The following is a 27,149-nucleotide window of genomic DNA, read 5'->3' as shown; positions in this document are numbered from 1 at the left end:
TAGTTTGGCTGTAGGTCCTAAGACCCCCATTCCGGAGAGGGTCCTGCCCCATACCCAGAAGGAAGGAATGCTGCTCAGAGAGGCCAAGAAGAATCTAGACAGACAGGCCTTGTTGGGTTTCCACATTCAGTCCATTAGCTTTAGATCACAACATTTTTGTCCAATCATATTTCTGCACAGCTGTCCACACTTTGTTGAACCTAAGCATAAAAATGGCCAGTTTGCTCTGTATCTTTGGGTCTTCAATCTAAAGGTTCCCCTGTCACGTAAAACTATGATCTCAAATAAATTTGTATGCGTTTTCTCCTATTAATCTAATCTGTCTCTTGTCAGTGATTTTCAGAGAACCTTCAGAGGGCAAAGAGGAAGTTTTCCCATGGCTCCGACCCTGTGAAAAGAATGCACTGGAGACAGTGCTTGTTCGGGGCGCTCCGCTGGCTTCTTGGACAGTTGCGCCATGTATGCTGCTCGGCCAGCGGCGGCGGCGGCCCAGTCGGTGTATGCCTTCTCGGCGCGCCTGCTGGCCGTCGGGGAGCCTGTGAGCCTGGGCTCCCTGCGGGTCAAGGTACTACTTATAGAGAATGTGGCGTCCCTCTGAGGCACCACGGTCCGGGACTACACCCAGATGAACGAGCTGCAGCGGCACCTCGGACCCCGGGGCCTGGTGGTGCTTGGCTTCCCGTGCAACCAGTTTGGGCATCAGGAGAACGCCAAGAACGAAGAGATTCTGAATTCCCTCAAGTACGTCCGACCTGGTGGTGGGTTCCAGCCCAACTTCATGCTCTTCGAGAAGGGCGAGGTGAACGGTGCGGGGGCGCACACTCTCTTTGCCTTCCTGCGGGAGGCCCTGCCAGCCCCCAGCGACGACGCCACTGCGCTTATGACCGACCCCAAGCTCATCACCTGGTCTCTGGTGTGTCGCAACGATGTTGCCTGGAACTTTGAGAAGTTCCTGGTGGGCCCTGACGGTGTGCCCCTACGTAGGTACAGCCGCCGCTTCGAGACCATTGACATCGAGCCTGACATCGAAGCCCTGCTGTCTCAAGGGCCCAGCTGTGCCTAGGGCGCCCCTCCTACCCCGGCTGCTTGGCAGTTGCAGTGCTGCTCTCTGGGGGGTTTTCATCTATGAGGGTGTTTCCTCTAAACCTACAAGGGAGGAACACCTGATCTTCCAGAAATACCCCCTCGAGATGGGCGCCGGTCCTGTCCATCGCAGTCTCTGCCAGACCAAGGCGAGTTTCCCCACTAATAAAGTGCCGGGTGTCAGCAGAAAAAAAAAGAAAAGAAAAGAAAAGAAAAGAATGCACTGGAGCAAAGAAACCAGAAGATAGCTTAGAAGAAACTATTGTAACGGTCCAGGCAGGACTTACTGAAGGTCAGAATTAAGGCAACAGCAATGAGAATAGAGAAGTCAAGATCGTTTCAAGCAATGCTAAGGAGATGGAATCTACAAGACTCCATTGATTCCATAAGGCCCCAGTGACTGATTGACGGTAGAGTTGGGTACCCAAAGTTAGGTTTCTGACTTGAAGGGAACATTGGAGAGGGGATAGGTGTTGAGTTAAAATGTTGCTGAAATGCTTGTGGGATTACCTGTGCTTCTGAAATGTTGTTTAAAGTGTTTGTGGGATTACTAAGAAGCACGAGTAGATCAAGTTAATATTCAGAAACTGTTTATCACATGCTGGGCTATGGGATCAATTTACTGGACTGAACTTCATACATTAAAGTTCCGTATTATTCCCTCTATCACGTAATTTAGAGAGCAAGGAGAGAACAAAGACACAGGTCAACAAGCTTCTTTAAAATCTCACTTACTCTCCTTCTCTACTTCCATTTACCCTGAGAATAAAGAAGAATAAAGGGGTGGGAAAGGCCTATCCTCATTCCTCTTGCTCTTTCCACAGAGGACAATGAGGCTGGACTGAGCAGTGTCTTCATCCCTCACGGAATTCCAAGGTGGACGCCATCTGTGAAGCGACTTCGTGTTGGCCTGAACTTGCTAGGAGCTTTTAGCCACTCATTTGGTTGTAATCCAACACATGACGTAATAGTCGGCCGTCTGGATTAATCAGTCCCAGCTGTTGGACGCTCTGCTCTGTGTGGGGGTTCAAGCCTCTCCATCTGTTCCTGGGGCCTCTCCACTTATCCCTTCTCTGCTTGAGCCTCCAGCCATGACAGATGGCTCTTTCTCAGTATTACAGATAATTTTTCTCTGATCAGTGTCTCAGCTCCAATTTGTGCTTAACATTTTTAACTGCCCCTCATCACTGCCATCACCTTAGGCATTTATGGAGATTAATTTATACTACATATGCATATGTATGTGTCTGCATGCATATAATGACCTGCACACACATTCATAATTTCATTCTGTTTACCATTCGCACACAACAACTAGCATTGTGGTCATGCTGGTTGCCCCTCCCTTACTGGGTTATTTCTTTTGGAGAATCTATCTAGATGATCTTACTCACTGGAAAGGCGTGATACGAAGGCGACTCAGCTGGGTGAAAACGTGGTTGGAGCATAAGAGTCCCAGCATCAAACAGTAATAGAAACAGCAGTAGCAGCAGTGTATTTCCACAGCACTCTTAAACTCGGCTTGGATTCTCTACAATGGCTGTGGGTAGAAAAAATAGCAGGGCTTCTGACGAGTTGTGGATCAACTCCAAAACCCCTCTCCACCACATTTATGAGTACTTGAAACCACAAAAGTTATAATCTCCCAGTCCCAAGGTCCTATTCTATATCCTGCTGCTCCAGCCAGGCAGCTTCATTTTTGGCTCTGAGAACCACATCTCTGTAATTACAAAACTTGAGTTCAAACAATGTGGGGATTTTCGGGAGTGGTTGAGAAAGACTGTCAATAGAGAGACTGCACATGGCAGCTGTAGCCCAAGCCAGGGAATATTCTCATCAGCAAACCACAGAACAGGCTTTGGAACAATGTCTTTTACCACACCTGCTATCCCAGTCATCTTCACACGTGAAAGGATAAAATTTACACAGATGTTTCATTTCCTCCAGGGAATATTTCAAAGCAATGATAATTTTCATTTATTATTTTATGTCTAATTATTAGCACCGTTCTTTTTTTTTCTTTTTTTGGCCAATGATGATAGTAGTGGTTTCCTTTAAGACTGGATATCTAAAATAGTCTACTTTATATCCCTTAGCAATCTTTATGTTTCATATACAAATAATACTATTGCAGTGGTGGTCAACCAGGGTTGATTTTGCCCTCCTGGGGACATCTGGCAATATCTGGAGACATTTTGGTTGACACAACTTCTGTGGGAGTGGAGGTGCTCCTGGTATCTAGCAGGTGGAGGCCAGGGAAGCTGAAAACTGGATTATTCGTTAATTATGCCACTGCTATGCTGTCAGTAAATCTGACGAATGCTGTTCCGTGAAAAGGAGAGCTCAAGGGTGTGGAATTCCAGGTGCCAGGCAAGCCTTCTTCCAGAATATTTTGACCTGGATGAAGGCTCACCCCAGAAACCAAAAAATTTTACTTTGATCTTGACTAAATTCTGGGGACCAGCCAGAATATAGGGGCTGGCATGTGACTGTGATGGGATTGTTTGCCCTGCCAGACAATGTAAGTTGGATCTATTTTTGGTGGATGTCTTGGGGCCTGGTGTCTTCTTCTTCCTCTTCAGTGCTTTTCTCAAGACTAAGGATTTTCTTAACCTATAGTCTCTTGTACAGCTAATCATATACTCTTTAAGAAGCAAACAAACTTGATGTGCATAAATCAAGTGCAAAATTGATTTAAGATTGATTTCTTTGGTTTAAAAAAAAGAGTGGCCGAGCATGGTGGCTCATGCCTGTAATCCCAGCACTTCGGGAGGCTGAGGCGGGTGGATTGCCTGAGCTTAGGAGTTTGAGACCAGCCTAGGGAATGTGGCAAAACCCCATCTTTACCAAAAAATACAAAAAATTAGCCGGGCATGATGGCACATGCCTGTGGTCACAGCTACTCAGGAAGCTGAGTTAGGAGGATCACTTGGGCCTGGGAGGTGGAGGTTACAGTGAGCGGAGATCGCACCACTGCACTCCAGCCTGGGCAACAGAGCGGGACCCTGTCTGGAAAAAAATAATAATAATAAGAGTGGCAAATACTTGGCGTGGGAGGCATGCATGACCCTGCAAAGATTTTCACCAGGTCTGCCCACCTTCTTTTTCTATTAAGCCATAAAACTTCCGAAGCCAGTCTTGCCCGCAATATTCTATTTTCTAGAATCTGCAGTCAGAGTTCAATGAAGGATTTTTTTTAATTGTAAACCAAACTAAAAATAACCTAAAAACTTACCTTTTTGAGAGTGATGCTTCCAGACTGCAACATTATATAAGGATGATCTCTCCATCTTCTCATCCCCAGATGTCCTGCTGCTCCTAATGATAGAATACAGAGAGGCGGACCCTATTTAGGTGGGCATGTGATGTTCTTTCAGCAGATGCCCAAAGAAAAGAACCAGTGCTCTTTGTTTTGTCTCTGGTCAGCTTCTAGTACTTTTTCTAGTTCTCCGTAAGTAATAGAATTTCTTTACGAACATTGTTAAACTAAAGCTGCTAATATTTTTAAGTGGGATAATTGTGTTATGGTTACGTTTTCAAAAATCTTCTTTATTTTTAGAGATAAATTCTTAACTATTTATGAATAGAACAATCCAATGTCTGGAAAGTAATTCAAAATAACTCAGAGGGGCTGGGCACAGTGGCTCATGCCTGTAATCCCAGCACTTTGGGAGGCTGAGGCAGGGGGATCGCTTGAGCCCAGGAGTTGGAGATCAGCCTGGGCAACATGGTGAAACCCTGTCTCTACAAAAAATACAAAAATTAGCCAGGTATGGTGGTGCATGCCTGTGGTCCCAGCTACTTGGGTGGCTGAGGCAGGAGGATCGCTTGAACCTGGGAGGCTGAGGCTGCAGTTAGCCAGGTTCATGCCACTGCATTCCAGCCTGGGCAACAAAGCAAGATCCTGTCTCAAAACAAAACAAAACAAAAACAAACAAGCAAGCAAAAAACCAAAATAGTTCAGAGGTAAGGGTATGAATGAAATGAAGTTAACCATGAGTTGATATTTGTTTTAACCTGGTGATAAATACATGCTGGTGTATGTATGCTGATAGGAATGATCCAGTTTAGCTGGAGCAATTGATGGCCAAGAAGAGAGAAGAAATAGCCTAAGAAGCAAACATTTAATGATGTCATGTGAGGACAGGTGGATTTCAGAGACTAAAGCCTCTTAAGTAATCACTTAAACTTGGAGTTTGAATTTTGAGCATGCTGAAAGCATTCACCCTCCACTCTGGTCATTTTGCCAGATATGGAAACATTTAGAAAATGAGGAAAGATGTTTCTAAGCCATATTAATTTCTATTTTGGCTAGATTTTTCTCTCGATCTTTTTTTTTTATTAACATATTGGGAGTCACATTGGGCATATTTGATACCCTTAAATATCAAGGGTTTATTTAAATGTTGAAACAATTCATTTGTTCTATAATCTTGACTTTATAAGGGTGATATCTGGGTCAATACTCAAAGATTTTATAAGAATACTTTGGTTGATATCACTTTCTTCCACCCCCTCAAAATAATGAACTACCCAGAACTGTAATGTTTCCTCCTCCATTAGGTCAGGGGTGGGTGAAGCTTTCAAGCTGCTATCACTTTTTCCAAATAGTTTCACTCATTCTTACTCCTAATTAATCTACAGTATTATGTAGCAACCAAATAAATAGTCTCCTAAGGAAAGCATTCTCTCCTTGGCTGTTCTAGAAAACTCTGCTGACTCATTCGCAGTTGGGCTTGAAGAGTTTTTTTCAGGCTCATAATGCCAAAGAAGCTACATTTTTTTCTGAGAAACGCCTCTGCTTCCCTGACCTTAACTAACAGGGGAAGCTTTTATTTTGGGTTTTCAGTGTCTGGGCAACTTATGGGGTTTAGCATGGTTCAGGGAGCCATTTCTAAAGAATATATTCTACAAGTTAAAGATTCAGTTGCTGTCTATCCCACCTCCAAATTCCTTTACATGTGTATCAAATAGCCTTTTATGCTCAGGTCCTGGGTTCATGAGGACTGGTTTGTGGCTCTGCTGGTTGCCCCTCCCTCACTGGGTATTTCTTTTGGAGAATCTATCTAGATGATCTTACTCACCAGAAAGGGGTGATAAGAAGGCGACTCAGCTGGGTGAAAACGTGGGTGGAGCTTAAGAGTCCCAGCATCAAACAGTGATAGAAACCGCAGTAGCAGCAATTAACAGATGTTCCAAACTACACATATACACAAAGATTTCAAATAATAACAGTAAGATGGACCTCAATTTGTGGGAGATATCTTCTGATGAAATCTTGCTAAATTGAAATTGGATTGTAAATGTTTCCAGCTGAAGTCAATGAAAGTGATCATGTCTTTCTACTGTTTATTCTTGATATGATGGTTTCAACTGATATGAGGCCAGGTGTTTGGACCTAGTCTAGCTTGTGCCTGTATTTTCTACTCAATTACCTAATTTATCCTAACACTATGAATCTACCCAATATTGATGTACCTACATGTTTGTACAAGTAGTCATTAAAATCCTGCTTGGTAGGGTAAATCAAAGTCAGTCTTCAGCTCGTTGCCAATGGCATTTTCCTGTTTCTTTGATGGGAAATCCCACCCTTCAGAAGACACGCCTTTCAAGAGTTCAGTGGTGGAGTTTTACTTTGACTTCCTGGTGATAGAGCTAGGAAGTCAATCAATCAATCTGGTCAATTAACAGAGGATACATGGAGTAAACAAAAACAGCCCGGGGAACAGAGTAGTTTGAGATCTAATTTTGACTACGTACTTTTATCTGGGCAAATCTTTTCAATTCTCTGAACCTGTTTCTTCATCTATAAAATGAGAGGTTAGAATGCTTATTCCCTAAGTTACTTTGATTTTTGCATTCTGATGGTGTATTTACTGAAGACTATTTACTAGGTACAGTCCCCTATAAGAAATGCAAAAATTTTAAGACATAACACTTCCTCTCAGAATGCATGCAATCTTGTTGGGAAAATTTTTTTTTAAAAATAGCTAGTATATGCTACATCTTGTGGTGGTGATAGGGAGGTTATAAATGTTCTGTCCTCAAAGTTGAGGGGACCTTCATTCTAGCTGCTATTTGGTGGGAAATGTATGCAGAGGAATATAGTGAGGACTTGTATGAAATGTTAATTTTAACTGAAACAGATTTATCCCCAGCACTGGGGTCAGAAGACAAATACAAGAGTAAGGGGCTCTACAATCTAAAAGCTTCTAAAGGGTGTACAAGCAGTTAGTCATTAAAGTCATACCTGGTAGAGTAAATCAGTCTTCAGCTCATTGCCAATGGCATTTTCCTGTTTCCTTGATGGGAAGTTCCAAACTTCAGCAGGCATGCCCATGCTAGACATACTAAGCTAGCAATGCAATGCAAGATGGGTTAATCCCCAACAAAGCATATAAAAACTGTGAGAGTTTTTTGTTGAGTTGCATGGGTCAGGAAGGACCTTCCAAGTAAAAGTTTAGATGGATCTGGAATTTTGGAAGGAAGCCATTCAGATAAAAATCATTGTGGTATTTGTGATATGATAACTCTCTTTCCTGAAAGCTTTATCAACCCAAGGAAGTTAATACTGGAGGGAGACCCACTGTGGCTGGTTGTTCATGATCACAGAAGTGGTGAGAAAATAGGTTAAAGCTCTTCTTTAGCTTAATTGGATCCTGTTGTTTAACAAGTATAGGAATCAAAAATAACAATTTAATGTTTTGTACATGGCTGTGTGGGCTCAGTAATCCATAGTTTCAAAAAATATTCTGATGTTCAGCCAGATTTAAGAGCCAATGCATTATTAGTCATATCTCCATGGAAGCGCTGTGTTCAAATTGGGAACTTTAGTTCAAGGGAGAGATGTAGAACTTGGAGAAAATCCAGAGAAAAGCAATCAAAGCCATTAGAAGTTAGGATGGTGGAATTCTAGAAGAAATGGTAAATGAAATGAAGAACAGAATGCTAAGGGAGAATTAGACTTTGAATATGGAAACCACTGTTATATGGGTGGTAGCTGACAGTTGTTCTCTGGGTATACGAGAGAATAAAAAAAAGTGGGAGTGAGCAAAAATGGGAGCAATTGGGATTTAAAACAGATTTGCCAGCAAAGTCTTGACAAAATCTGTGAGAGAGTTGTTGGGAAGTTAAAGGTGGAGATTATGGTGTTTGGGTAGATTTTTTAAAGGTATAATTTGTATTGATGTCAAAACGCAAGAGACAGACAAGGCAAAGTATCATTACTCCATATATACTCAAATTACTCAGGGCTGAGCTTTAATCTACATCTACCAAGGGACCACAAACAAGAACACACTTAAAGAATGTAGATTTACATGACTAAGGGCCCTGGACTCTCTCTGGTGATTATAGATACTTTCTGTGTACTTGGAGGATGAAGAATAGGGAGAGGGAGGTCTTTTGTGTCCCTATGAATGTTGGAGGCTGGAAAAAATTGCACTGCATTTAAAAAATTCTCAGACTCTCTAGCAATTGGCCATGATGGGGTTCATTGCCATTAGTCCACAAAGTGGGGACTGAGCCTAGAATTAAATTAGGTCTGGAAGGGAGCTTGCAGACACTCTAGTTTAGTGCTTCCCCAAGTGTGTTTGAGAAACAATCAGGGTGGGAATGTTAGGACTGTTCCACTAAAGAATAAAAGGACTTCATTAGTCATATAAATTCTTATAATGCTGAGCTAAAAAGTTAAGCAAATTTATTTATTGCAGGGATTCTCAGAGGCTTGATTCTTCCAGCAGGGCATAGTAACAAGCATATGCAGTGCTGTATCTTATCATGAAATACTTTGAGACAAAAGGAATATTCTGGACCAACTCCCTCCTCTAGTTTTTAAGAATAGCATTCTGAAGTTCACAGAGGTAGAGAGTTACTCATATGTAGACTTAGTAACACGTCAAGGCATAGAAACAAGTCTGTCAAATTTTGGAGAGTACTTTTTCAGGACTCCACTCTGTTACAGTTATATACTTGTGTTAGTTAAATAGTTATCATTTCTAGGATGCATTTGGGACAAACCAACATGAGCAGTTCTTATACATCCAATGAAACATTGTTGATAACCAAAGCCAACGGGATCAATTGCAAAACTCATACCACCATGAAGACATCATGTGATGCTGACCAATGAGAAAGTTGTGATTGGAACTGATCTCGAAACCACTATACTTGAAGACAGTCTCAGGTCAACATTTTAGCATGCTCTGTATTATATTACTGCAGCACAAAGTTCTGCATGAAGGTCTTAATTTTCTATAGAAACTTCCTTTATGAGTACTACTCTATGCTTCTAATACATGGTTTGTGTGTACATAGACATTTACCTCACACACGGGATAGAGGGTAGAAGAGATAATGCACTGCAGATGGATGTTGGGAGTCAAGTAAATTGCCACCAATTAAGTTATTTCTGATAAAGTGATTCTTTATGCCTTATCTATTAAAAACAAAGCAAAACAAAACAAAAACACCTCTCTGTGCCATTTCCCCCTAAGGAATAGAAAGTATTAATCTATGTATCTGAATAGCAACCACAGATCATTATTTAAGCATAAATTCCCTGCTGTAATTTGTGGTTTTGACCATTTTATACACAATGGAATTAATTTAATATTGGATAAAAGATACAGAGTAGTAAAAGGGACTGGAACCAAATAATTGCTGTTTTTAAAAAAATTATGCAAGAGTTTTCTAGAGCCTTTGTTTTATAGTTTTTCAAAGCCAGCTATATTTGTGCCTGTTGGAAGAAGCTGACTCCTGCTGTGTGCAGCTTGGGTTGCAGAGGCAGCATATTCTGCTAGTATATTTTAGCTGTTTTTATGCTGAGATGAATAGGCTATTTGAAGTGAAAGGCGGACTGGTAGTTCCTATTGGAATGAAAGGATCATAAATCCATTCATGCCAAACTGAACACAGTTAGACAATGCACTGAAGGCAATTTTTATCTGGTAATTACTGTCTTTGTTCAGAAGCTTTGCCAATGCTAACTGATTGAAAAGATCCCAGAACAAATAGTGAAAGGACACAGCTCCTTCATTAGCCTAAACTGCATTTGAATCAAGCCTGCCTTTGATGACATTTTGTTTTTCTTTTTAAACAAAGAGTTAATGTGCTTTTTAATTTGTGTATTTAAATTCTAGGGAGATGGCAAAGGATCATTATCTCCCATCTTCCTAACCTTGCCTAGAGTAGGCCTTCTAAATGAGACCAACAGACTTTCCTATTTGAGAGCTTTGCATTTATGGCTGCTACCTGAAAGGGCAAGGGTCAGCAAGCGAGCCAGATGGCTGGAAATGCTCCTGAAGACTGGAGGGATGAATGAGCATATTAAAGACTCTCTATTGGATGGAGAGCAACTAACACCCAGATTAGCAAATTTCCTTTCTTTGGGGGTCATCTTGACTCTCTATTATCGTGGACATTGGCCCTTGCAATCAATTATCTTGGTCCTTCAGGATGCTAATGCTGACCTAACCTCTTTATGCTGAAAGGGTGAAAGAAATAAAGAAGAAAATAAGGGGGAAGGGGGGAAAGGGAGAAGGAAGGAAGGAAGGAAGGGAGGGAGGGAGGGAGAGAGGGAAGGAAGGAAAGAAACCGAGAATTACTCTGGTCACCCAAGACTTCCATGCAAAATTATAGGTAAAATAAAACCTTTTCTGTCTTGTTTGAAGATCCATTTTTCAATTCAAATAACATTTGTGAAATACTCTGTGTGTGCCCAAAGTTACTTCTAGACTGTCTTTCTAATCTTGCCAATGATTTAATTGAGCTATGTGCTGCTTATGATGTGTTTCTGGTTGGCCTGGAAATATTGAAAGATGAAGATCGTAAACGAAAAGACATTCAGTGCAATACTGTTAATTGATACCTACTTGACGTCAGTCATTGGAGGTAGAAGATGAATAAGTCACAGCTCCTCCATTAAAGAGGCTGTTAAGTAAACAATATTGGTGCATGCTAGTGGTCCAAATACTAATCTAGATACTCACAGAAGAGACAGGGAAGCAAAAGTCAACATAACATTTTAAAAATATGCTAAGGAATTAACCACTTAATAAGTTTGTCCTCAATCAATATTGTGTGAGCATCTATGCTAGTCAATATTTAAACATGAAGACCTTAAATGAAAAGCCGTTAAATTCAGCTAATACTAATCGGTATCTACTTTATGGCAATCATTGGTGGTAGAAGATAAATAAGTCACAGCTTCTCCATTAAAGAGTTCATAGTCTAACAAAGGAGCTTCGTAAGTAACTGTGCCATTGAATGTGGCTGCTGTAAAATCTAATGATGCAATGAAAACAGTTGTTAAACTGAAATCACAAATGTTGCTAACATGAAGGAGTTCACAAAGCTGATGATGCTGGAGAATGGCTCAAATCATTGGCAAAGCCAAAATAAGAATCTGGTAAGGTTAATTTGGGAAAAAAAGAAACTTAACAAAGATGATGTCAGAAGATGGGAGTCAGAAAACAATTTGAATATCAAAGGCTTTGGAGAGGTCTGTGGGGAAACTGGTGAAACCTCAAACGTTTTTGTAAAGATGACCTTACTTATGACTGTGCGCGAAAGTCAACTGTGAAGACAGGGTGCACAAAACTATCATACAGTTTTGCCAGAACAACTGTGTCAAAAGAAAAATCAACACTTATGTCATTGTTGTTCATTTTAAGAGTTAGGATATGGCAATTATATCCTGAATTTTTCGCAAATAAGAAAATATAAATGTATTTTCCTACTTTTTAAAACAAATTGGTTTTCTTTTTAGAATAAAATCCTAATCTTTTTTTCCAGTACTTACTGTGACATTTGGTTTCTATTTTGGGTGGATTTTTTTTATATTGCTCACCCATACCTCTAATTCAAGTATCAAAAATGTTAGCCTCTTCTTCACTTTAATTTTTCTTTCTAACTCCAGAAACTTTTTTCTTTGTACTCTTGAGTTTCCTTAAGTGTGCTTATGGTTGTTGCATTCATGTTGTCATATGCCTCCTTTGCTCTTGAGTATTCTGTCCTAACTGATATTTCTCTTCCTAGTTGCTGGGTCCTATGTGATGTAATACTGTTTTTCTTTGCCGACCCGCTGGGAATGTTACAGGTGGTTTAATTTTAAATGGACTCTTTCAGAAACAAATTACGCTTGGGCAATGAAGGCTTTCCATATTTATGACACAATATGATAAGCATGTACATAGATAAGCAATTACAAACAAATAGAAAAATAGTCGAAACTGAAGGATTGTTCTTTTGAAATGCACTCAATGCATGTACATTTCCTACAGTATTTTACGGCAGTGCTCTTTTGAGTTAGATGTTCTCAGAGTCCAACCCTACGGGAAGAAGAATGTGATGATGAATCAATGGCAATGTCTGGCTACTGATATCTGAATTGGAGAGATAAATACCAGCTCATGTTGTCAGTCCAGGATGCTGGGATACCGTAAAACAGCCCAGATTTGCTTGCTGCCTCTCTGACTTCTGATTTGATCTTTGTTCTCAGGCTGCCCAGCCACATGATTTACCTTGGTCCTAGATCACCTCCAAGTTCACCAGGCCATACAGGGTCTTGAGGAATGCAGGTACCTAAACCCCTCTTCTCTTTTTGGGAGAATTGCCAAGTCAGGGAATGAGTGGAGTGTTTGCTAATAATTCCGGAAAGGCTTCTCTAGGTGCAAGTATTTGCATTCATTCCAGTTACTTTCCTTCATTTTTTAAGGCCCTTGATTCTGAGTATTGGCAAGGGTGTTATGCAAAGCTGTTGCTTTGGTGATGTTGGTTTGGACAATCACTTAAGTGCTGGTGTTCTATTCCTCACAATAAATGGAAGTGTGAACATTGCGATCTTGGGCTCCAGTGACCAAGAGGAGAGCAGACGCTCCTCTCCACAGGTTCCTGTCAGAGATACATAGAGCTTAGAGTTGGGGAAACTGACCCAGCAATATCACGCTGCCATTTGTAAGCTTTCAGACTCCCATCTCATTCCTTTTTTATTTTCCTGCTGCTAACTCTTAGATGTGCTATTCCAACTATTATGATGCTGTCAATAATTGGTAGTTTTAAGGCGTATTCATCCTGTAGCCCAATATTTCCAGCTTCCATTGTGGCCAATCATAGTACAGAGTTTCACTGCAAAAAGACTAATCTGACATCTAAAAAAGTATGGAAAATGTATACAACTTTACAGAAATCTCTTAGACTAAGGGGATTATGATTCATATCACACAGCCACATTTCTAAAAATCACTAGAACCATTAACCTCTGCAGTGCCACTCAACACAGGGTGACAGCTCTCTAGTCCCCCATCTCTAGAAACTTTCCCAAACTCTTCCCTGAAGCTCACTCCTCCCTGCCTCTCCTCTGACTTGTAGCTTTTTCTTTTCAGGATTGTTTCTTCCTAAGAGCAGTTCCCTGCTTTTCCTAACATAAACCAGCCTAGCCTTTCCTTTCTCCTGACTTCCCTATTGCTACCCCTCGTCTTGTTCAACAAAAACTTGAAAACAGCATGTGCCTTGTAAGGCGAGGGGAAAACAAGAAAGGCTATGAATGCTCATTTACCTTCGTGGTACCTGAATGTTTGTGTACTTTGAATATTTTGTCCCTGTGAGAGTCCCTTATGAGAATTCTGCCACTACCTTGAGCAAAAATCCTTGTGAACTATTTTTCATATGACACTGAAAGTCCTCCTGAAGCTTCCCTTTAAAACAGGCTCAGCAAACATTTTCTGTAAAGAAGCAGATAGTAAATATTTTTTGTTTTTCAGGTTATAAGATCTCCGTTGTAACTACTGAACTCTTCCGTGGTAGCATGAGAGCCACCATAGGCAGTATGTAACCAAATGGTGGCTGTGTTTCAATACAACTTTATTTGCAAAAACAGGCTGGTGACCCCTGCTCTAAAACAGTGCTTCCCATTCTTGGCTGGCCATCAGTATTACCTGGAGAGCTTTTTCAAATCCTGAGGCCTAGGCCGTACCTCAGACCAATTAAATTAGGAACTCTGGGGTGGGACCAGGTCATGCATATTTTAAAGTTCCTCAGGTGAGTCCAATGTGCGGCCAAGGTTGACAATGCCTGTTCTAAAACTCAGGAACCAGCCACCTGGAAACTGATGGGGATCCCAGCCTGGAGAGATACTGATTTCTCAATCCCTGGAGTGGCCAGGTGGGGCCTCCTGTAAGCAGCCCTACTATTCCTTTACCCTAGTGTGTCCTAAAAATGTGGTCATCTTCCACATGTACATGAAAGGCTGAGAAGCATCCACTTAGGAAATACGTAGCCGCAAATGCAAACATTATGCTAAAGTTACTGGCACTTCAGCATACTACAGGCAAATGCCACCAGTTAGGCAGGCGTGGTGGCACGTGCCTGTAGTCCCAGCTACTTGAGAGCCTGAGGGGAGAGGATCGCCTGAGCCCAAGAGTTCGAGTCTGCACAGTGAGCCATGATTGTGCCACTGCACTCCAGCCTGGGTGACAGAGAAAGACCCTGTCTCAATCAATCAATCAATCAATAAATAAAAAAAGTTATTGAAATTCCTTGGATAGTGATACATGGAATAGTTGTTTCTTCGATAAAGCTAAATTTAACTATTTGCTCTCATCTAAACTAAGAAATATTAATATATTCAACTGCTACTTTTTCTTGGTCCTACAGGCTACATATAAAACTGTGATTTTAACAGGATTGTCTCTCTCTAGGGAGACGAAAATAAACTGTATTTTCTGTAAGTAAATTTGAAACCTGTTCCTCAGTTCATGGCTGTGCTGCTTTTTAAATCTTCCAGAGCATGTCTTAGTTGGTAACAGTTGGAGGACTGGGTTAGACTAATACTTCTCTGTTTTAATTGGAACCCGGGTTCAAGCAGATGGAAATGCTGTTTTAAGTTATTCTGAAGCCGAATTGTCTGTGACCATTTAACTTGAAGTATAACACTTTGTGGAGACAATCTCTCCATGGATAGGACTCCATGGTACCTGATTTACTGCTTCTTGGCTGTCATTTAAGAAAGCCTTGCAGCTGGCCATCAGCCAGGAAACAAATCCACTGCTTTTCTATTCCTTGGCAAGCCTTGGCCTGTCACGTACTTTTGATTGTCTTCCAAACATCGACCTAACAAGACACTCAGATTTCAGTGCTAGCGAAGACACTTTGTCTAGTATTGAGCTAGGATTATGAGGATGGAGGAGACAGTAAGCCCCAGTGCACATCCCTTTCTCCCTCCTCTTGGTCCAAGGAGCACATGCTGCCTCATGGACTTTGGGATGAGTCTTTGCATAGCCAGCTCATTGCCTCATACATGCCTTGGCAGTAGTTCATGCCACATGCCCTCCCTATGCCCCATTTGGTTGAGTCCAAAAAAGTTATGAGTTTATTGCAGCAGGCTCAAGGGCTGCTGAAGGGAGAAAAGAACACCAGTAGAAGATCCTTCTGGCATCTTAAAAGGCTCTTTGGAGAACTTCACATGAGGACAATGACTCAATGTGGTCCTTTCCAGATTTTCAGTTCTTTCCATGGCAGCTCTAGGAGAACAGAGACCTATTTGAAAGGCTGGCAGGGCCTTTTAGTTACGTTAGCAAAGAAATTCATATTACCTTGAGAAAATATTAGTGGTACACATCAAAAACGGGGAAGGGGATCTGATGGAGATTGGGAAGGGAGATAAACTCCACTCCTTTTTAGTGTTCCCACCAGCACCCGTGGCAGTGCTATTGAGTCCCTTGGATTCCTAACCCAAGTGATTTTGAGTAGGCCTAGAATTTGCCCAGATGTTTTGCAGTGGTAAGTTCTCATTTGAGTGAAGAGTTGAATAGTAATGGAAGCAGAAAAAAATATGCTACAGAGGGTAACAAGTGCCATTAGTAATTTTGCTCAGACTTTTCTAGAAGACTCACTTTCTGTTCTTTGCCTAGTCAAGGCCCATCTTTCCTACTCACTTCTGTCTTAATCTCAAAGCATTCCACAACTGCCCCAGGCCCCAATAATTAGCCTTCTTCAGACCTTCACATTTGTTCCTTAAGTGAAAACAGCTCCTCTATTTAGAGGTGCCATGAAGACACTGGCCTATGTATTCTAATTTTCCTCCTGGGATAATCCCTGAGGCACTTTCATGAAACTCCCAGGGCTCTAAAACAACAAATTTGAAAAATCTTTGGCCTCTACCATTTTCCTAGCATGTAGCATAAGATACCTTGTGTTGTGTTTTATCTACTGATTTTCTATTTTACAGAAGTAATATATATTTATCAATATTAGGAAGATACAGGTATAAGAAAAGAAAAAAAATGAAAATGCATGTCATCCCAGACCCTGAGATGAACACTAGTAACGTTTTGGACTTTTCTATTTTGATCATTAATCTACGAATTTGTATGGGTATCTATGCTCATAAATATTGATTTAAAGCTAGCCTTTTATTTCAAACTAATACTTCAACATGAATAATTTTAGTGTCATTAATTATTTTTATCCAAGGTCATTTTTCATCTTTAACAAACTTACTGAGGTATAACTGGCGAAAAGTAAGCCACACATAGTTAAAGGGTATATTCTGATAAGTTTTAACCTATGCTTATACCCATGAAACCAACACTGCAATCAAGATAAGGAACATGTCCATCTCCCCTAAAAGTTTTCTTGTGCCTCTTTGTAATCCCACTTTCTTCTTTCTATCCACACCCACCCCAACCCCTACCCCAGGTAACCACTGAAATGCTTTCTGTCAGTATAGATTAGTTTGCATTAGAATTTTATATAAATGGGCCAGGCACGATGGCTCACGTCTGTAATCCCAGCACTATGGGAGGCCGAGGCAGGTGGATCACCTGCGGTCAGCAGTTTGAGCCAGCCTGGCCAACATGGCGAAACCCTGTCTCTACTATAAATACAAAAATTAGCTGAGTGTGGTGGCAGGTGCCTGTAATCCCAGCGACTTGGAAGGCTGAGGCAGGAGAATTGCTTGAACCCAGGAAGTGGGGGTTGCAGTGAGCCGAGATTATGCCACTGTACTCCCGTCTGGGCGACACAGCAAGACTCCATCTCAAAAAAAAAAAAAAGAATTTTATATAAATGGAATATTATACTATGCACTCTTTGTGTCTGCATTCTTTGACTCAGCATACTTATTTTGAGGTTCATATTGTTACCTATATCAATAGTTCAATCCCTTTTATCACTGAAGAATATTCTGTTATATGGATATACCACAATTTATTTATCCACTCACATGCAAATGTGGACATTTGTATTGTTTCCAGTTTTGGGCTATTTGAAATACATCTTCTTTTAACATTTATGTACACGTTTGTGAGGCCATATGCTTTCTTTTTCCTTGGATCTTAGGTAATTTTAGTGGCTGCATTATATTCCATTGTATGAATGTACCCTTGTTAATCTAACCCCTACTTCTGATGTTTAGATTGACTCATGATTTGAGTTCCCTTGAAAGTAAAGTCTGAGATCCGAGACAAGGATTTGCAAGAATTTATGTGAGAGAAGCAGAAGAGAGGGGTGGGGAGAGTAAGTCAAGGAAAGAGCAAAGCCACAAAGGTGTGTTAGTGAGTTGCTGATCGCTGTGGGCAACTGAAGCTCAATCCCATGGGGTCCCTTGGAGGAATCACGTAGAATAGTCCTCAAAATGGTCTCTGGATGGAGAGGTTGGAGCATTCATCCTCCATTTCTTTCTCTCATTGGTGCACTGTGGTCCCCTGGGAATATTAACTACCCCACTTTTCTCTGCCACATCCAACACAGGCAGAATGGCCTTCTGTGGGATCCAAGAAAACTCTGAAGCAGAAAAGCCTTGAGCCAGCAAGGTAAGCCCACAGTGAAAGGCTGGGACCATGCATGAAACTGTCCACCACAGGTGTACTAAAAGCAAGGGGCTGAGGGTAGTGGTGTGAAGAATCTATCTTGCTTCAGTGGTGTCATATTTTGCTATTATATACAACAGAGCATCAAACATCTTTGCACTTAGACTTTTTATTTATTTTTTTAATTTTTTTTTATTTTAGACAAGGTCTCACTCTGTGTCTCCCAGGCTGAAATGTAGTAGTGCAATCACAGCTCACTGCAGCCTTGACCTTCCAGGCTCAAGCACTCCTTCTGCCTCAGCCTGCTGAGTAGCTGGGACTATAGGTGTACGCTACCATGCCTGGCTAATTTTTTTTTTCCATTTGTTTTGTAGAGAGGCAGTCTCACTTTGTTTCCCAGGCCGGTCTCGATCTCCTGAGCTTAAGCAATCCTCCTCCTCAGCCTCCAAAAGTGTTGGGATTATAGCCGTGAGCCACTGCATCCAGCCTGCACTTAAACTATTATATATATGTTATGATATGTTCATAGAAGTGGAGTTGCTAGATTAAAAGGTATGTGCATTGAAAGGGTTTTGATTCTAGTCACCACATTATTCCTTGGAAAGGCCTCAGTTTACCTCTCATAGGTTGTATATGAGGACACCTGTTTCTCTGCTCTTTTGCCAATACTGAGCATTTTCATTAAATGAACAAAGAGAAACTTTGCTAATGGTCAAAATGATTTACTATTTTATATTCCACTTAATTACAGGCCCCACATATCAAGAGACCACACCTTATTCATCAGACACTGGATTCACAAATGAGCATATTTAAAGCAACCATCAAAATTTGTCCATGGTGATGGGACTTTGGGCCTGTAAAAAGTAGCCTATGGACAGGCTGTGTAACACCCTAGTTCCTGAGCTGTCTTTCCCAGTTAACCCCTTCTGATGTGACTTCTGGATTTGTCAGGTGATTTCTGTTCTGCTGCTGAACAGAACTGGGCCCTGCTCAGTGTCTCACTTAACCTGTGCCTTGCTGGTTCGATGCTGGGTCCATGCCTGCCCTCACAACTGACCTCTGTCCTTTATGTCTCTCCAAAAATATTATGTCTTACCTAACAGCTTGTCTTCACTGGCGCCTGCATTGTAGTTAGGACATGTGGGACTTTTTGACCCTTCATAATCCTGGAAGTCAGGCCAATGACCCTGGCTGTAGAACTTATTATGTCTGATGGCATTCAAGAGGCTGCCCCAAGACCCCAAATCTTAACTAATTAAGATACATGAGGAAGAGATCTTTTGAGAACACAGAGAGAGAAACACTTGCTAGCATTTCATTTTGGGCACAAGGCATGACTGTGCATCCCAGGCTGTGACTCAAATGTCTGCCTCAGAGCTTCTGGGCTCTTCTCTGTCCTGGGCTTTCACCTGTTGGGTTGGCACTGCCTGTGGCCCCACACGTGGCTATCCCCTTTCTGACAGCTGTGCTCCAGCAGGTGGTGTGAGCCACCCTCATCACCTGCTGTCTGCACTGACACTTGATCACTTGAAGCTGTGCATTTGCTTCCATGTGCACATTTTGCCCTCCATCAGCTTGCCAGCCAGCAGTACTTTCTAAATCTGTGACATGCATGCCCAGCTTCCCAGGGCTGACCACAATCATCCCCACTTCAACACCCACAGATGGCTGTATTTCAGGGCTTCATTTGACCTGCCATTTGGCTTAAGAGAAAGGGTGTGGAGAAAAGTCCTGGACAAAGGATAGGAACAGGGCCAAATCAGAAAGCCTCTGAAGAGACTGGACAGCATTATTGTTTGAGAGAATGGACAGTCCTGATATCAGAGACTGACCCTACGGGAATCCCTAACAATTTCTTTTTTAAATAACCTCGACTTAATGAACAGCAATTTTTCAGTTTTAAACTGTGTTTTGCTTTGTTTCATTTTGTTTTTTGACCGTCATACAGACTCTGATGACAGGTCAACCGACTATGGACCATGATGTGCATTACTGACAGAATTGAAATTGTTTGTAAAGGCATGTCCAGTAAATATGGTACTGCTGTAAGGAAAGAATAGAAAAGAAAGAGGTACAGAGAAAGAGAAAATTGTATTCCCTAAAAAACTACTATTAGCAGTAAGAGAGTGCAAAAGAAAGACAACTATACAAAAATCTATAGCTATATCATTAAACCAGCAGTGCCCAATAAGAAAATATAATGGAGCCTAGAGGAGAGGCCAATTCTTCACACTCTCAACACATAGAATTTACTGGGTAAAGTATAACAAAATTACTTCTGAAATAATAGAGGAGCTCAAATATAAGTATGTGAAATCCACAGATACCAGAAAAAAAATAAAAATCTCCAAGCCAATAAAAAAATAGCACAAACGATATAAATAACAAGAAGAAACCCAAATAACGAGTAAAGATACGGACATCATTAGTAATCACAGAAATTCACATCAAAACAACAGTGAGAGTGTTTATAACCAACAGATTATAAAACAAACATTTTGATTTTTGACAATGTGAGCTAGAGGTGAGGATTCAGAAAAGAAAATGGAAACTCCCTTTGACTGCTCATGGAAGCAGTGCTTCCCAATTATTCATGGTGCAGAATCAGGTCCTTTTATTCTTTTTTTCTGATAAGAAATTATTATATAATTGGTCGTACCCCATATCCAGCTCCAAATACAGCATATATTTTTTTCAACATCATATTTTAAAAATAACATTTTTTTTTCATTTATCCCTCATATGTCTTCTAAGACACTACTCCTTAAATATTTTGATTTTCACAGTGAAAAGCTTTTGGCCTCACTTAACCCATATTGTCCAAATGGGCCCTTTCCACAATTTGTTTTAGCATTACTATTGTTATTTTAAAATAATCAGGTTTTCTTTTTCAGTCCGATGCTTTTGTAAAATATAAAATTCACGTTTGGATATCATAGAAATATCAAATTATGATAAATACTTCTAAACACTTACTCTTAATGTCTGTACTTATCACAGACCAATAAGTCATGGTTCATGGACCAGACTCTAAATTTTTATGGTCAAAGAATGAATTGAAAGTATGTTAAAATTAAGCTAAATTAAAAAAAAAAAGTTTACCTTATACTTCGACAACCTACTTCTAAAAATCTATCCTAAATATATGTTGGTTTAAGACACAAGGAAACAAACTAGAAATATATATTAATAGGAGAAAAGATGATTATAGTCTAGCCATATGGTGGCATATATAGCTGCTAAAACGAATAAACAATATTTACATAAAATTGGAAAGAAGTTACAAAAATGGGCTCACATTATTCAAACATGCATATGTTTGAAAAGCATAGAACACACATCTAGAAATGCATGTATTTATGTGTACAAGTGTGCATAAACACAAACCCTAAATTGTTAGTGGTGTTTACCTTTGGTGATGGGATTGGTGGGAAATTTGCATGTGCTATTTTATAACAAGTAAGTATTTCTGTTTAGAATCTCTTTATTTTCTGTTTGGAATCTCTCAGTTTGTCAAAACCCTACTGACAAAATTGCTGCAATTTCCATTTATTCCTGAGTATGTGGTCAACAACAGACAGTAGCCTGTAAGGGAAACCCAAGTGTCTGCTCGAAGCTGGAACAGGAACCCCAGACTTCTAGGAGAGCAGATGTTTCTAAACACATGGCCACATCCAGAAAGAAGCAGTGCAGATCTTTTAGGGCCTCCCAAGAATCCAGCATAAGACACATTCTTTCAGGCCCTAATCAAGTTCCCTGCTGTGTGCCAGGAGCTGCAGAGACCAGACACAGAGTATCAGACATGTTAGAACAGGATGGGCTGTCTTCACAAGGAGCTTACCAGCTGCCTGGAGAATAATCCAGACAAAACACAAAGGAAGTCCTTTAATGAGCACCCACACTACAGGACAAAGAACCAAAATAGAAACAGGATCCCATAACATCAGAAAGAAAACAAAGATCCTTACTGCCATTGTATTAGTTAATATAATTCTAAAACAGATATAGGGACGTTGCTATTGGAAATGAGAAAACAAAAAGTATTATTAGAGATGATATAATTGCCTACTGAGAAACCCCAAGACAATTAAAAAGTGGCTATCTTTATGGGAGTTTAGTAAAATGACTGGTTAAAGATAAGTGAACAAAAGTAACCAGCTCTCCTGCTCTCCCTGAAGTAACTAACCAAGATATATGAGGTGTTGGGGAAACAACACTCCACCCTAAAATGTCTAGACATAATGTTAATTTTAAAACTGAATCTATGTGAGGAAAATTACAAACTGCAACTGAGAAAGTTACAAGAAAACATGAATATATGAATATAGAATAAGATGATTGAATGAATACAGAATAAGAAGACTGAATATTATGGAGGTAAATTTTTCCCAAATTAGCATATTGGTTTAACACACTCCAAGAGTAATTAATTGAGCTGCTCTGCTAGATATTAAAGCATAATATAAATTGTGAAAAATTACGTGAGAGGACCTTGGTTCAATACTTTTTATTTTTTTAGAGATGGGACCTCAGGACGGGTGCGGTGGGTGGCTCACGCCTGTAATCCCAGCACTTTGGGAGGCCGAGGCAAGCAGATCATTTGAGGTCAGGAGTCCGAGACCAGCCTGGCCAACATGGTGAAATCCCGTCTCTACTAAAAATATAAAAATTAGCCAGGCATGGTGGCGCACCTGTAATCCCAGCTACTCAGGAGGCTGAGACAGGAGAATCGCTTGAACCTGGGAGGTGGAAGTTGCAGTGAGCAGAGATCACGCCACTGCACTCCAGCCTGGGCAACAGAACGAGACTCAGGCTCAAAAAAAAAAGAAAAAGAAAAAAGAAAAAAAGAGATGGGACCTGACTGTGTTGCTCAGTTTGGAGTATAGTGGCTATTCACAGGTCCAATCATAGTAGCACACTGCAGTCTCAAACTCCTGGGCTCAAGCAATCTTCCTGCCTCTTAATACTTCTTCTAGAAAGAGACACATTATTTCATTGTTCTACTTTTTTGTGTGTATGTATCCACACACAAACACACACAGACACATTAAAAACTACAGAAATGAGATCATATACTGGCATGGAAATGGATATATATCATCAACGAAAACAAAGTGATTGTAGAAAAAGAGTCCTGATATATGAGAAGATAACAGATAACAAAGAAAGACTCACAAACCAATGGGTTAAGAGATTATTCGTCAGAGTTGAAAATAATTGACTCGGGGGGAAAGTGTTATATTCACATCTCACATCATGCAAAGAATAAAATGCAAATACTTTTAAGAATTAGGTATAAAACATAAAAGCAGGCTGGGTGCAGTGGCTCACGCCTGTAATCCCAGCACTTTGGGAGGCTGAGGCAGGCGGATCACCTGAGGTCGGGAGTTCGAGACCAGCCTGACCAACATGGAGAAACCCCGTCTCTACTAAAAATACAAAATTAGCCCGGTGTGGTGGCGCATGCCTGTAATCCCAGCTATTCTGGAGACTGAGACAGGAGAATTGCTTGAACCCGGGAGGTGGAGGGTGTGGTGAGCCAAGATCACGCCATTGCACTCCAGCCTGGGCAACAAGAGTGAAGCTACGTCTCAAAAAAAAAAAAAAAAAATTAGGTATAAAACATAAAAGAAAAAAATAGCGGAGAAAATGTTGATAGGCATAGAAAATGTTTTAGAATAAAGTTCTCATTTACCACAGTTATATGACCTAAAAGATGCCTAAGAATAAATTTACACAAGGTATGCAAAACCTTTTATGGAGAAAAATACAAAACAGTACTGAAAGATGTGTAAGATGGCCTAAATATATGCAGAAATATAGCAGGTTCATGAAAGGAAAGACAAGATCAGGAAGATGATGCTTCTCAAACTAATCTATAAATGCAATGTAATTCAAATCAAAATCTAGAAAGGATTTTCTGTGGAAACTGATGAGCTGACCTTAACATTCATATAGATGAGAAAGAGACCATAATAGTTAAGACACATGAAACTTGCCCTACCAAATATCAAGACTTATTTTTTAAAATATAGTAATTTAGATAGCATGCTACTTGTGCAGAGTTGGACAAAACAGATCCAGGCATACACAGAGATTTGATGCGTGACAGAGAAGATCTTACAAATCAGTGGGGAAAGTATAAACTATTCAACAAACGAGTCTGGGAAATTAGTTATCCTTCTGAAAAGAAAATTAAGTCACTAGCTTATACCACACAAAGATAAATTCCAGACAAAGATTTAAATGTCAAAAGAAACCATGTAAACTTCTGGAAGAAAATAAAGGAGAAAATCTTTATAATCTTAAATCTTCCATAGACAAGCACAAGAAAACAAAACCCTTAATTAAGGAAAAAATAGACAAATATAACTACACTAAAATTACAAACTTAAATACAAGAAAAAAGCACCTTAAAATTAAAAGAAATTATAGACAGGAAGAAGATATTTGCAATGCATATAATCAACAAATGTTGGTATTTAAAATATGTAAAAAAATGTTTACAATTCAGCAAGAAAAAGACAAATACTCCAAATGGGCAAAATATATGAAAAAGCAAATTCACAGAAGAGGAAACTTGAATACCAAATGAATGGAATGTTGCTCTATTTCTCTAGTTTTTAGGAAATGCAAACTAAACAAGAATATGCCATTTCACAGCCAACAGATTTGCAAAATGAAGGAAAAGAAACTTTCATACATTGGTGGTATAAGTTGATAAATCATGCTGGAATGAAAGTTCTCACTCTACCTTTGTGAATCTTTAACCTAGAGAGGTTATCTGACATGTGCACAGTGAATCACACACCAGATTGGTTTTTGCAGCATGTTTGTAATAGTGAAAAATGGAAGTAACTTAAATGTTCACCAACCAAACAACAGATATGTAGATTGTACTATATTCAGCGATGGAATATTACAGAGCAAATCAAACGAGGGAACTAGAACAACATAGGTAAGATTCATCAAAACAGCCAATGAAAAGGCAAGCTCCTCATAATGCCTGATAGGATGCCATTTTCAGAACTAGAGTCTTACTGTGGATACATGCATTTATGGTAATAGTGTAAAATATGGAGAAGATTGATCCAGATGGGGGTCGCCTCCACAGCAAGAGGAAGGGTAGGAACCAGGAAGAGGGCCTGGGGAATGTCAAAATGTTAATATCTGATACATCTGAGTGTTGAGCACATGGGTATCTGTTATATCACTCTGTATATTAATATATGTTTAAAACATCTTACAATAAAAATGGGGAAATTGTTGATTATACTTTATAAATTTTATTTTTTTTAGAGACAGGGGTTTTGCTCTGTCACCTGGGTTGGAGTGCAGTGGCATGAGCACGGCTCACTGCAGCTTAGACCTCCCTGGGCCCAGGTGATCCTCCCGCCACTGCCTCCCGAGTAGCTGGGACCACAGTAGTGTGTCACCACACCTGGGTAATTTTTTCTATTTTTTATAGAGATGAAGTTTCATCATGTTACCCAGGCTGGTCTTGAACTCCTGAGCTCAAGCGATCCACCCACCTTGGCCTCCCAAAGTGCCGGGATTACAGGCATGAGCCACCATGCCCAGTCTCTATATTCTTCTTTAAGCTGGTGGGAGGTTTATGTAGGAATCTTATTTCCCTTAGTACCTCTCCCATTACCTTTGCTCCATAGCAATAGCTATTCCCTGACTTCTTAGTCTACGATAAGGGCGACTGGCATTTTCTCAATCTTACATACAGTAAAAATTTTAAAAAATCTTTAGAAAACTTTGCTATTCTTATTTACCATAATATAAATTCTAAACTAAAAACTGTGTATTCGCTGTGCAAACACAGTTTCAAATATGTGTGCCATCCCTTCCCCACCCCCTAGCTCCAAATATATTGTAGCTTCTAAGTCTATCCTGGATAGAAATTCTGAGACCAGCAGTGTGCACAGCTTTCCAAACATCAAGGAGGCATGTAATTGGGAAGCTTTGGAGTTGTCCTTCTCCATCAATGGCCAGAATTATAAGTGGAGAACTACAAACTCAACAGTGTATGGAACAAAGCTATTCCATATATGTTGTGAGCACGAAACATCTTGGACATGGCTAATGTGTAGCTTCCATCTGGCATTTTTGGTATTGTGTAAAATTGTTATGTCAGCAACAGATGGTAAAGCTAAGTGTTAGGAGATATTACTTATGCCCAGTTATCAGGTTTGCAAATCTGAACCTGAAACAGTTCATGGGTCTGTGGAAATGCATGCGGTGCTAGATTTTCTTCTGTTGAGCTGCTTTTCAGAGTATTACTTTCTTGCCTGTTTCTCTTTCCTCATTACTAACAAATCTTGATTTTGCTCTGATATCCTCATCGGAGCTCCTGAGGTGACTTCTCCACCGTTAGTCCATCAAGCCCTTGGCCCATGTTTTTTGCAAACTGAGGAAGGACTTACAACTTGTGTGTGGGTGGAATGTTTGTATCTCCTCTCTCTCGTGTGTAGCTTCTAGATGTGATTTCTTCCAGCAGCCATTTAGTGACCGTGAGGAAAACTGCTTTAGGGGCAAGCTGATGCTGAGGAAGGTAGAAAGAAGGGTCTGAGAAAGTCAGAGTTTTTGCCATTAACGAGCTGTTGATGGTCTATAGACTACCTGACTACTGGACATGGTGTTTTAGTAGATGAAATACATCCTTATTGCTCAAGTCTGTGTGAGCAAGGGTTTCTTTTTTCTTTTTTGTGATGGAGTCTTGCTCTGTCACCCAGGCTGGAGTGCAGTGGTGTGATCTTGGCTCACTGCAACCTCTGCCTCCTGGGTTCAAGCGATTCTCCTGTCAGCCTCCTAAGTAGCTGGGATTACAGGTGCCTGTGATCACGCCTGTCTAATTTTTGCATTTTTAGCAAAGGTGGGGTTTTGCCATGTTGGCCAGGCTGGTCTTGAACTCCCGACCTCAGGTGATCCACCCTCCTCAGCCTCCCCGTGTTGGGATTACAGGTATGAGCCACTGTGCCCAGCTGAGCCAGGATTTCTTTTACTTAGAGACCAAAGTATCTTGATAGATGGAGAAACTTCAATATTTGTTAATTTGGAAGTCTCCTTCTATAAAGTTTATGGAATATGATGAAAAGGAACTACAGACATGAATCAAGAGCATCTGACTTCCTGTTTCCTCACTTGGAGGTAACGCTATTCATGTTGACAAGGCAGGAGCTCTGAAATCCAGCCCAGCCAGGACAGCACACTGAATATATAACTTACGTTTGTTTAACACCTTACAGT

General features: G+C 40.5%; 1 long non-coding RNA gene and 1 pseudogene across 2 annotated transcripts in view; one reads left to right on the top strand and one right to left on the bottom strand.

Moving 5' to 3' along the window:
- The first annotated feature begins 429 nt into the window (after positions 1–429).
- On the top strand, positions 430–1,143 carry LOC736283 (glutathione peroxidase 1-like; annotated as a pseudogene).
- An 11,088-nt stretch (positions 1,144–12,231) lies between these two features.
- LOC107971193 (uncharacterized) overlaps positions 12,232–27,149 on the bottom strand; it is a 34,551-nt gene continuing 19,633 nt past the window's right edge. Inside the window, exons 6-7 of one of the 2 annotated variants that reach the window (XR_010154880.1) lie at positions 13,717–13,805; positions 12,232–12,975 (exon numbers count right to left, since the gene is read on the bottom strand). This is a non-coding gene — a long non-coding RNA (uncharacterized LOC107971193). Of the gene's footprint in view, positions 12,976–13,639; positions 13,806–27,149 lie in introns of both variants that reach the window. The other variant, XR_008541939.2, reaches the window with a different exon arrangement.

This window comes from Pan troglodytes, chromosome X (genome assembly GCF_028858775.2).
Source record: "Pan troglodytes isolate AG18354 chromosome X, NHGRI_mPanTro3-v2.0_pri, whole genome shotgun sequence".
In the NCBI taxonomy this organism is placed as follows: domain Eukaryota; kingdom Metazoa; phylum Chordata; class Mammalia; order Primates; family Hominidae; genus Pan; species Pan troglodytes.
Note: the sequence above shows the minus strand (reverse complement) of the source record. Positions and strands in the feature narration are given on the sequence as shown.